The 12,218-nt window shown below is 36.4% G+C and overlaps 1 pseudogene; it reads left to right on the top strand.

Annotated features, from left to right (window-relative positions):
• The window catches only part of LOC107755224 (pre-mRNA 3'-end-processing factor FIP1-like), a 33,271-nt pseudogene that overhangs the window by 6,674 nt on the left and 14,379 nt on the right, over positions 1–12,218 (top strand).

The following is a 12,218-nucleotide window of genomic DNA, read 5'->3' as shown; positions in this document are numbered from 1 at the left end:
TATATATATATATATTTAATATCAAAATTCATTTAAAGGTTTTTTTTAGTCGTATAGTCGTAGTATTCTGTAGTAACTGATCTGATGAAATATGGCACTAAAAATGTTTAAATTAATTAAAATTTCAAATAAAAAATAATTAAAATAATTAAAAATGTATTATTTTGCTTAAAACCACTTTTTATGTATACATCTCATTCCTGAACTGTCATTTAGTTAAATCCATTCCATATCTTTCCCTAGTTTGAAGAATCTTATTTTTGTGATCATTCAATACATGCACTATTGTATAATCTAATTGGATAAACATATATCTCACTTCTGCAGTGCTCTGATTGGTGATGTGGATGGCATGAATGGACTCAATTACCAGGTGCTCGTTTTAGGAAAACATATTTTAAACTTATTTATATCAGTTAGCCATGATAATGTAGTGCATATTCATTTAACAAACAATTGTTTCTTGTTTTTCCCCCTCAAAGGACAGTGAATCAGACAGTGATGATGATGTCTGTGTGACCATCGGTGACATTAAAACAGGCGGATCTCAGGGCTCGTGAGTAATTCAGTCAGAAGTTTGGACAATTTTAGTTATATATGTCATTGTGTCAAGTCTTCTCATGTCATACAGAGATACTGATGACATTTTAAAGTATTCTGGGTCTAATAAATTGTTATAATGATTCTTAACGATCTGTTTGTGGTTTGCTCTGTAGGTCATTTGGTTCCAGTTCCATCAGTCTGAACATAAAGACCTCTGTATCAGGAATAAAGATGTTCAGTTCATTGAATTACAAAATATTTTTAAATATTAGCTCATTTTAATTACCATGTGCCTGGAAATTCTTTGTGCATTCCCGTCACTGCATTATTTATTAGGGCCCAGGCACCGGTGGTGCGAGGACCCTATTGGAATTGCTCCGTTTCTTCTTCTTCTCCAAAATGAATCGCATTTTTGAGGGCCTAAATATGCTTGAAAACTCATGAAACTTTGCACACGTGCCAGAAGTGGTGAAAATTTACATCTGATATGGGTTTCAGAAGTGGGTGTGGCAAAATGGCTCAATAGCGCCACCTATAAAATTTCAATGAAGTGCCCCTCGAGCTATGTTTCACATACATGTACGAAATTCGGTAGACATATTTAACACACCAATACCTACAAAAAAGTCTCCCGGTACGAACAGGAAGTCTGTTATTTTACATTTTCTCTGCAAGTTTTGTGCCGTTTTTGCCATTTCCAGGCGTTGTATTTAAACGAACTCCTCCTAGAGATGTAAACAGATCAACACCATATTTGGTCAGTGTAATCTAAAGCCCTTTGTGACGTTAAATTGCAAATATTCTGAGTTTTCATTGAAGGATGTGTCCGTGGCGGCCTGACAAAATTCAATGTTTCACCATGAAATAGGAAGTTGTTATAATTCAGGCAGACAATGTCCAATCTGCCCCAAACTGCAGAAGTATAACTGCAGAAGTTATAGTCATAGCGCCACCTGCTGGCAACAGGAAGTGGCATATTTTATGCTCTAACAAACTCCTCCTAGAAATTTAATGACATCAACATTATATTTGGTCAGTCTATTCTAAAGACCTTTGCGATGTTAAATTGCGAAGATCTTGAGTTTTCGTTAAAGGGTGTGTCCTTTGTAGCCTGACAAAATTCAATGTTTCGCCATGGGAATAGAAGTTTTTGTAACTCAGCCATACAATGTCTGATCTGTCCCAAACTTCACATGTTCGATAAGAGTCCTGGCCTGAACACATCTAAAGGCCAATATTCTGTTATAATAATAGCGCTACCTGCTGGCAACAGGAAATGACTTGTTTTACACTAACTCAAACAAACCATGTTCAATGTGCACCAAACTTCATAAGTTTTGATCAAAGTCCTGGCTTGAAGACATCTACATGTCAATATTCAGTTATAGTCATAGCGCCACCAGCTGGCAGCAGGAAGTTTGACACACATAAATTACTTTGACAAATTCCTCGTATATTTACCACTTTAAATGCATATTGCTCACGTTCACTTTTCCTAAAGCCACTGGGTGGTGGTGAGCCCGGGTGCGAGGGCCCTTTCAACGCTGCTTGCAGCTTTAATTTATAATTAAAATGATGACCCCCAAAAAGTAATATCATTTTGACCTTTTCTACAGTGTGGTGGCCAAAATAATTTTGCAAATATTGTAATATTTTCATGCTGAACTCCTCCACCATTACCAAAGTTAAGTTATCAAAAAAGTTAATAATTCAATAATTCATACAAAAAATAAATTATTGATAACACCTCCTAATCACGCCTCCTGTTAGATTGCACATAAACACCATAAGTGTCATTCCACATTTAAAATTAATTACAATTATTATTAAACTTATAGACATTTCAATTCAAAATCTTTAAATATTTCCAGAATATTTATAATCAAATACATATTCTATATTTTATGTTTCTTAAATTACCACCATGCATTCCTGAAGAAAGCTTCAATTTTAGCCTGACTGAACTGTGCTGCTGAGAATCCCTTTAGGACGTTTCTCTGGGTTTGGTTTAATCTGTGTGTGGGAATCCAGCCTCTAAAGTCTTATCTTCTGTGAGTCAGGCTCCAAGTCCAGAGGGCTGGATCTGGATGCTGAAGGCAATGTCCTGCAGGTGGATGTGGAGTCCTTTGAGGAGAAGCCATGGAGGAAGCCAGGTGCAGCTGATTGCGTTAAGATGTGTGAAGTGTGTGTGTGTGTGTTAGTCTACCTCAGATTCAAATGTACCTTTTTCTCTAGTACACACTCTAACAGCATGTGTTGTGTATAAACGCAGGTGCGGATCTGTCTGACTACTTTAACTATGGTTTTAATGAGGACACCTGGAAGGCATACTGTGACTAACAGAGACGACTACGCATGAGCCTAGAGATCCTGAGCCTGGGGTCATCAAGCAAAATAATGGTACATTTAGCATAACTAAAATATGCCCTTACTTCTATCATGATGGTTCATAGTAAGATGTTGATAATGAGCTGTGACAGGGCATTTACTGTGGTTTCAGATTTGCTAGCTCTGTTCCAAAGCCCAGTGAGTTACCTAGCTGCCTACATAGACAAGCTTCCTAACTTTCACGAAGCCTCATAACCATTGCAACAATTAACCATAGTTTTATTATAGTAAAAGTGTAGTAACCATGGTTTTTCAGCATATTAATTACCATTTGTATAACCACAATTCTACTACAAATCCCATGGTTAAACTGTGGTTAGATTAGCCAAATTAATTTGCATGCTGTTATTTTTTTTCTTGGTTTTATTTGTAGTAAAACCACGGTTCAATTTTGTAAGGGAAGTGACTGATTTGGAACTCTCATTACATATTCTATTGTAATTGTACATTACTATCATATTTGATCATGGAACTTAGCTAGTTTTATTGTATAAAAAAAGTAATTAATTTCAACAAATTTATCATCAATACAGACACTGCATCCAATGTTTCATGTTTTCTTACTGATGCCCTCAACCCAGAAACTTAGGGCTCGAAGAAAATATGAGTTTACCACTCATAATTACAACTTTGTAGTGGTGTTCATGTGCACTCAAGTCGTAAATATATTGTTTTCGACATGACTTGAATGCATCATGAACAATTTGCAATTGTTTCAGGCAGTTTGACATTAGCATGTTGCTAAGCTAATGGCACAATAATCATTTACAATCAATTAATTATAAACAATAATCAATTACAAACATAAAAAATATATAGCATTCACAAATATTGGGCAAAATGAAATTTTATTTATTTAAAATGTTCTTTTATTATAATTTTCTTTTCTTTTCTTTTCTTTTATGAGCATTTCTTTTGCCTCGTCTGCCAGATTTTTGCCACTGAGCTCAGTGCAGTGCATTCTGGAACTGCCTTCGCCACATGTGAAACTGTGCCTTAGAATTAGGCTAAAACAATATATCCTAGGAGGAGACAACTTACTGGATTCTTACCTTTTGGAACAACTTTTACTTTGGAAGTGCCTATGGCGACGTAAAATGCTGCTTCTATAGGCAGCTCATGAGGTTTTGGAAACACCTGTGTATGTAGAATGAGTGTGTATACATATAAATGTGTTCTTTCTCACTCTCTCTCTCTCCAGGTTCATCAGAATTCTAGTAGTGATCTGTCAGAACACTCATCCAGGTACATCAATCCTTTATCAAACACATCAGTATGAACCAGTGAAACCAACCAACCCATTCACACACATTACACACATTTTACTTCTTGGAACAACATAAGGGAGAATATATGGTAACAGAATTTTAGTTTTTTGGTAAACTGTCCCTTTAGTTAGCCAACATTTTAATTTAAAGGGTCTTTGGCTTGAGTCCTAAAACCATTTAAAAGCAATTTCAGAGTCTTTTAAAGTGTTTTCCTAGTAGAGTGAATGCGACCATCTTCCTTCCAAATTCAGTCCATGTACTGATGCATATTATAATCAGCCTACTGTAAGCAGTCATTTAAATTGATTAAATTGATCTTAAAGGTGTACCATTGAAGCATCTTATGTGTTCAGAGAAGGCCAGTCAGCCTTTGCATACAATGTGCAGCAAGTTTAAAAAAAACTGTATCAAGAATTTTTAATGACGAGTCAGTAGAATGACTATACTGTGTCATTTCTGTTGCTGTTTTCTGTATTTTTGTTCTTAAATCATCTTGTGCAGTCGAATTGTTTGGCGTAAGGGCAGTGTAGCACTCTTAATGGCCGCTTATTTACTGTGCGTGCCAGCCATGTTCCCATTAACAACATCATTACGTGATAATGGCTTTCTGCTGTTGTCCCAAATGCTCCCTACTCATATTATCATCCCTGTTTACACCGGTTAAAAAAAAAATTCTCATTTTTTCCACTTGATTTCTATCAGCTCTTGTTTTTTGTTCTCCCCTGAAGAAAACATCCTGACTGTTGAAACCTCCTAATATTTCACTATTACTTTTCTATGAGACCCAACACAAATACACACACACCATGGTTCAGTCCTGGTGGTCCAGACTGCCTTTGGTCCTGGGTAGGAGTTAGCGGGGGTGATTTTTAATCAGCCATTCCTTGAACTTCTTCTCGATCAGTTGAAGGTTATGCCTCGCTCAGGGGGATGTGTATGAACCAGAGCATTCAAGGGTAAAGCAACAGTCCGGCTTTCATTATTACACATACACGCACAGACAGGATGCAGGAGTCAGTCACAGTATACCCGTTTAAACACAGAGCATGATGTGGCATTTTCTGAATCAAACGGGCCTTAACAAAGATTGTCATTCGATCTTGTTCAGCCCCATTAAAATGCAATGTTTTTGCACAAAAAAAACACATGAGTTCATGTGCATATTCAGGTACAGCTTGACTGTATGCTCCATGAATGGGAGTTAAAGTCAGCATGACTGAATGCTTATTATTGATCTTATTGTGAACGAAACAACAATCTATGTTTATGTTTTATTCTTTAAAACAGTTTAGAAATCTAATTTAATCTAGAAATTTAGTTTAATTGTTCATACAGTGATTGTTTACAATATTGTATTGGACCCTACTAATTGAAACATTCTAAAAAAAAAGTCTGTAGTAGAATTTTTATTTATTTATTTTTTTAAGTGTAAAACATTTTTAATGAGGGAAAATTACTGAATGCACCTTTAAAGGGATAGTACACCAAAAAATTCATCATTTACTTACCCTCATGTCTTTCCAAACCGGTACAGGCTTTTTTCTTCTGTGGAACATAAAAGAAGATATTTTACTAATTGTCTGTGTTTTTTTTCAGTCCATGCAATTGCAGTCAATGGTACGCAAAACTGTTTGATTACCAGCATTCTGAAAATATCTTCTTTTGTGTGTGTAAATGATGACAGCGTTTTTATTTTTAGGTGAACTATCATTTTAAATGAAGAAATGTGTCTAAAATGTTTACTGCATGACGTACATTGCTAAGATTAAAAATACAGAGAACATGCGATGAGAGCAGACTGCAGAGCCATGGCTGGGGTGTGAATTTTTTTATGTGTCCCTTTTTTATAAAATCATGAGTGGGTAGCACTTAAATCCACTGTCGTGTCTGCTGAAACACCAGAAGTGTGTCAATTTCAGGATTTTACATTTGAATGTGTATTTTTCCCCCCATAGTTGACTCTGTCCCAAACTTCACCAGCAAGACAGAAACAATAAGAGAGACTTCTGCAGACAAGCTGTCCGTGTTACTTAGACTCTTGAATGCTTACTTTTCTTGCAGCATGCATAATGTTTAATGCAGTATTAATGCGCTCTGTTCTGTCTGATTAATTTTTAGTGACTGAAATAGGTTATTGCCTAGTTCATTTGTGCATTACTGAGAGTATTTGTAGCCTTGTTTCAGGGGACTTGAAGATTTATGAATGGTGACGACTACCACACATTCGCGCAAGTGTGTAACTGCTGTGTGTACATGAGCTAAAAATATTGTCGAGCACATCAGAGGAGATTTCCCAGATCAGCAGGAAAATAGCATTGACTGAGATTGTGTGCGATTGTGTGTGTGCCAAGTGTCCTATAGTGCGAAAAAGAACCAGGATCTTTTGTGTTCAGCTTGCAGTGTGCAGCGCACATTTCATCCTCCTCACTCACACATATGGACTCAACATAATGATCCGACTTTGATTTATGCATGTGGGTGTGAATGCAGGAAGTCGAGTGGTTCGATCAATGTTGTCGGAGGACAAGCAGGGACCATCAGTCGAGTGGAAGGCAGAAGACGTCACAGCGCTGATGAAAATAACATCCAGGTGTGTTTTTGCGTGCTTGATGGACACAAAGAGTGAATCACTATAAATAGTAGAGTACCGATCTCATATATCTGTGTGATTTCAGGTCGTGTCAGAGCAGTCCTCGGACACAGAGCTATCTTCCCCAAAGCTGTTGCCCTTCTTTCCTCCCAATATCCCACCTCCACCTTTCCCTCCTCCCTCCATCGGCACCACACCACCCCTCATACCACCACCACCCGGTATGTGTTGTACACTCATGCACACTCACTTGTGTCAGCAGAAAAGGGACGGGTCTGTGCTGTGTGTAGTGACGTAGTAACATGTGAATGTTCCGACATTGCAGGTTTTTCTTCAGCTTGTCCTTGAGCAAAATTTTCACTTCTAATAGTTGTGTAGTGCAGCATATTAACCAGCTTATTACATGTAAATCAGATTATTCTCATAACCAGCGGGTCGATCCTCATAATACTATTAAATTAAAGATTTTTATGTTGTGTTTCTGAATATATTTGCTTAATAAATTATAGTAGAATAGATTTCTGTTCAAAATTTCTGTTTGGCATTAGTTAAAAAAAAAGAAAGAAAGAAAGAAAATTAATACTTTTATTCAGCAAGGGTGCATTAAATTGATCAAAATTGACAGTAAAGACATTTATAATGCTACAAAATATTTATATTTTTAAAAATGCAAATTTTTTTTTACATTGATAAGAAATATTTTTTATGCATCAAATCAGCATGATCTGAAGGATCATGTGACACTGAAGACTGGGATAATGGCTGCTGAAAATTCAGCTTTGTCATCACAGGAATAAATTGCATTTTAAAATATACTAAAATAGAAAACAGTTGTTTTAATTTTAGTGCTGTCAAATGATTAATCGCATCCAAAATAAAAGTTATTGTTTACAGAATATATGTGTGTGTGTACTGTGTATATTTATTATGTATATGTAAAGACACACACATACAGTATATATTTAGAAAATATTTACATGTATGTACATCTATATATTTATATTAATATAATTTATATTATATATAAATATATTTAACATATAAACATAACATATTTTTCTTATATACAGTATGCATGTGTGTATATTTATGTATACATAATAAATATACACAGTACACACACATATATTCTGTAAACAAAAACTTTTATTTTGTATGTGATTAATCGCGATTAATCATTTGACAGCACTATTTAATTTGTAATAATATGTAATGAAATATTACTGTTTTTACTGTGTTTTTAATCAAATAAATGCAGCCTTGATTAGCATAAGAGACTTATTTTGATCCATGTGACTGGACCTTTTTTGACCAGACCAGCACAGGGGAGGTCAAAGGTCATGTTGATATGTTTTAATTGCACTGCATTGTACATATGGTCATCCGTAGGGAATCTGTGGTTGCCATGACAACATTTATCCAGGATGTGATTGATTCATACCCATGTTGAGCTACCTGCTGTCTTCTGAGATCCTAAATATCCTAAACACATGTCTTATTGGTCTACTTAAAACGTAAACATTATTTTTTGCCTGGTATGGTATAGCAAACGGAACTGAATCTGCCTCTATTTCCCCATGAAGTAGTTTGTTGATGTGTTTTCTGTGTTAAAATATTGCACTCTAGGGCTGTGATTCAAAACGCAGTGAAATGCTCCATGATGCCCCAAAATGCTGTGTGTGCTTCAGGTTCAAGGTTAGAGTTCAGGTGCTAAACCAGATGAGCTGCAGCAGCTGTGCGTGTTTCATTTGACAGTGACTAAATATTGAGCTGCATGCATGTGTCTCTGTAGGAGTCTGACAACATATGCGCTTGAGCTGGTGCGTCTGTATCCAGGTGTCTGTAATTCTCTCCAGGTTTACCTCTGCAGCGCAGGCCTGCTGGCTGTCAGTTTGCCTAACTTCCTGCTCAGATGCTGCTCCTCCACACTTTCGACAGGAAGTCTATAGTTGAGCTCTCTTAACTCTACTCCTCTTCTGCTTCAAAGCCCCATCAGAAATCGCTTTCTACCAAATCCTGCCACCCCTCCTCCGGCCCTCTCAGACCTCTCACTGACTGATTCACCCATCATCCTGTTTTTCAGGACCCACTCATCCTTTTTAATACAGTCAAAATATCAAACTTCCTGGTCAGGCCCAGCCTTTGAAGTTCAGCTTTTAATCCAAAACGGGCTATTTTCGTTTTATCGTAGAAGCCCACCTCCCCATCTTTAAGTTATAGGCTTCTCTTTTTGACTCGCTCCCCCTGCGGATATCGCTGTCCCGTTACGGCCACGCTGTTCCTTTTGTGTTGTTAATGTGCTGCGTGTGGCTAAAAATAGCTCAGGGCGGGAAGAAAGAAAAAGTGCCATGCCAGCAGAATCGTGGCACTGGAAATGTGCTGAATGACCCAGCTGTGCTGAAAGGGAGGGAAGGGGGGGGAGGAGAGGAATGTCTTGATTAAATGGGGTTGTGGGGGAGTGAGAGCTTTTTTCATTCAAATCATAATTTTAATGACAGATTTGTTAGTAGATGATTTGTATTTTACATTTTTGTACTGATAGTCTAAATATTTTTGTGCAAAAAGAGTCCAGTGATCCATTTTGATTATTTTAGAGGACATTAATGGTTGTAAACATTCATAAAGTACCTTTACACAATATATATTTTCAATAAAGGTCCAGCTACCCAAAATATAAAAACTTCTAACCTTAGTTAAAAGAAAATCAAGAAATATGAAAAACAAGAAAAAAAAAAAAAAGAGACACAAATGCTAACTTGTGAAGTACTTCCTGATACTGTATGTCATCTCCGTCACACTAAAATGTATAGAAATTAAACTTATTCATTCATTCATTCATTGTGAATTAATATTGAAACACTATACAGCAATGTTCTATTTATTAACATTATTGGTAATGCAATAGCATAACATGAACTAAGAATGCACAATACTTTTACAGTGTTTCTTAAACTAGATTTATGCACTTTAGATTGTATGGTGTCTGTATTTTGAATGAACATGATATTTAAGATTTTTTTTTCTGTGTTTTGGAAAGAAGTCTATTATGCTCACCAAGGCTGCATTTGACCAAAACACTAATATTGTGAAATTTGAAATAACTTTTCCATGTTAATATATTTTAAAATGTAATTAATTAATGTAATTTATTTATTTCTGTGATGGCAAAGCTGAATTTTCAGCAGTCATTACTCCAGTCTTCAGTGTCACATGATCCTTCAGAAATTCTAATATGCTGATATTCTGATTAAGAATTTTTTATATGATCAATTCTTTGTTGAATAGAAATAAAAAACATATTTGAAACAAACTTGCTCAAAATACACATTGACAAATTTATATGGCATAGAAACAGTGTTTGGAGCATCTGTTAATATGCACTAGAAGCAGATCTGTGATCTTACTGAACTATTTTAGAGCTTGCAACAGATCTCTGACATAAATTAGCATAGCATCCACAGGCAGACTGAAAAAAAGAGCAGTTTAGGGCATAGTTCACAAAGCACATACTTTCTTAGAGGACTCTGAAGTTTCAAGGACAACACAGATGATTTGTGAGGCTCTGTGTGAGTGGATGCATCCGTTGGAGGGGACGCTGCATTTCTGCCTCGTTCTATGTTAGTCATAGCTGCGTGACTTCTGTGTTCCTCAAATTACTGTTTTTCTTTAGCCTTTTTTTTAGTCATTTTTGTTGTTGTTGAAAACTGTCTTTTGGAGCTGGCTCCCATCAGGGGTCCATGGAAAAACAAAAGGGGGATGGTGCCCAGATGTGCATGAATGTTTGTGAGTCTGTGGCTGAGTGTGATCAAAGCAGATAAGTGTGCCTCAGCCATGTGATGGAGAATGTGTTTTTTTGGGGTGCTGCGAAGGCCCATTTGTTTCACACACGCATTTAAGGGAGGGCGTCATGGTTAGCGGGGCAGTAAAAGTTGCAGGCCACTGCGTTTGTTGAATTATGTCTTGATGTGTCATAAACAGTGTTGAGTCATTTGAATTCAGGACATCTGGACATACGCACACAGACACAAACATGCATTTTCTATGATAAATGAAATCATATAAAGCCATTTGAAAACAACTGTACTGCATATACACTTATTTTAATATTTCTCCTTTTTCATGCTTACAGTTTTGATTTCACCATATCATTATTCACATAATATCTGTTTATGCCTGCATTTTCAGGTTTCCCATTACCTCCCAGTGCCCCTCCTCCTATGATACCACCATTAGATAGGTAAGTGTTCATGTGTTTTTTTTTTTTCTTACTGATTGATTGTTAAGAATTATAGCAGGGTTTGTGTATGATATATGGATCATGTGTGTATATGTGTCCAGGTTGGTGTTGTATAGAAACTGGAGAGAGAGACAGAGGAGATGTAGCAGACAGAGAAAGCAAGAACATAGCAAGTCACTATACAGGCAAAAGAAGGAGAAAAAGAAAGACAAAGAAAGAAAGGGAGAGAGAAGGAGGTAGAGATTGTGAAAGAAACTTAATGTTACGTTGTTGTAGAATACCTGTGTCTCAGAACACCTGAATATCAGTTGATATTCAAATAAAGCCAATGATTGAGTGTCCATCCATACACTTTAAGCAAATTTTGAGATATAGCATAAAAATGTATAAAAACACCAAGATAAGAAAAAAAAATCAAAAATGCCTATAAGCTAATATTATATATTTATGTATTTTTTTAGTGCTGTCAATGTTAACGCGTTAATGCATGCGATTAATTTTACAATCCTTAATGCGTTAAAATAATTTAACGCAAAATTACTGAAGCACAATTTCTATTCTAACCCTTTAACCCAATTTTGCTTCTCTGCTTGCGATCAGATCATTTTAAAGTCCCCATGAAATCAGAATTAAAGTTTTTTTTGGGTGTTAGTATCAATATGTTAGTCTTAAGGTTATCTATAAGGCAGTGTGCTCCAAAACAGTGACAAAATTCGCATTTATAAGATATAAGCATTCAAAGCTTGCAGTTCGTCACTTCCGCCAAAACGGCTCAACGATTTTTTTGACGTCACATCGTACTTCATCTTCTCATCAAATCTTCTGACCAATCAAATGCTCTCTAGAATCCGAAGCGCCCGCCCTATAAATAGATGCTGAAGCGGCTGAGATCGGTCACTTGTTCACAGTGTATTATTTCCTGTACAGTGAATGGTTCGAAGTGCACAATGTAGGTGATAGGGAGCGATTCAGACAGTGTAAATATGCTTTCAATTGGTGAAAATTAGGTCTGGTTTCACGTTGTTTCACGCAAACCGCGGCAGCGCGCACAGTCTGATCCGGACTTTGGCTCCTGTCCAGAGACGTGATCGCACGGAGCGGATCATATGCGCAAGTTGGCATATATTAAAAACTTTTACTACAACAACAGCCTCAGCATGATTATGACCACTATTTTGTTTTACTAAGAGTT

The sequence above is a fragment of the Sinocyclocheilus rhinocerous genome, unplaced genomic scaffold (genome assembly GCF_001515625.1).
Source record: "Sinocyclocheilus rhinocerous isolate Xijiao unplaced genomic scaffold, SAMN03320098_v1.1 scaffold562, whole genome shotgun sequence".
In the NCBI taxonomy this organism is placed as follows: domain Eukaryota; kingdom Metazoa; phylum Chordata; class Actinopteri; order Cypriniformes; family Cyprinidae; genus Sinocyclocheilus; species Sinocyclocheilus rhinocerous.
This window is presented reverse-complemented; position numbering and strand designations above follow the sequence as displayed.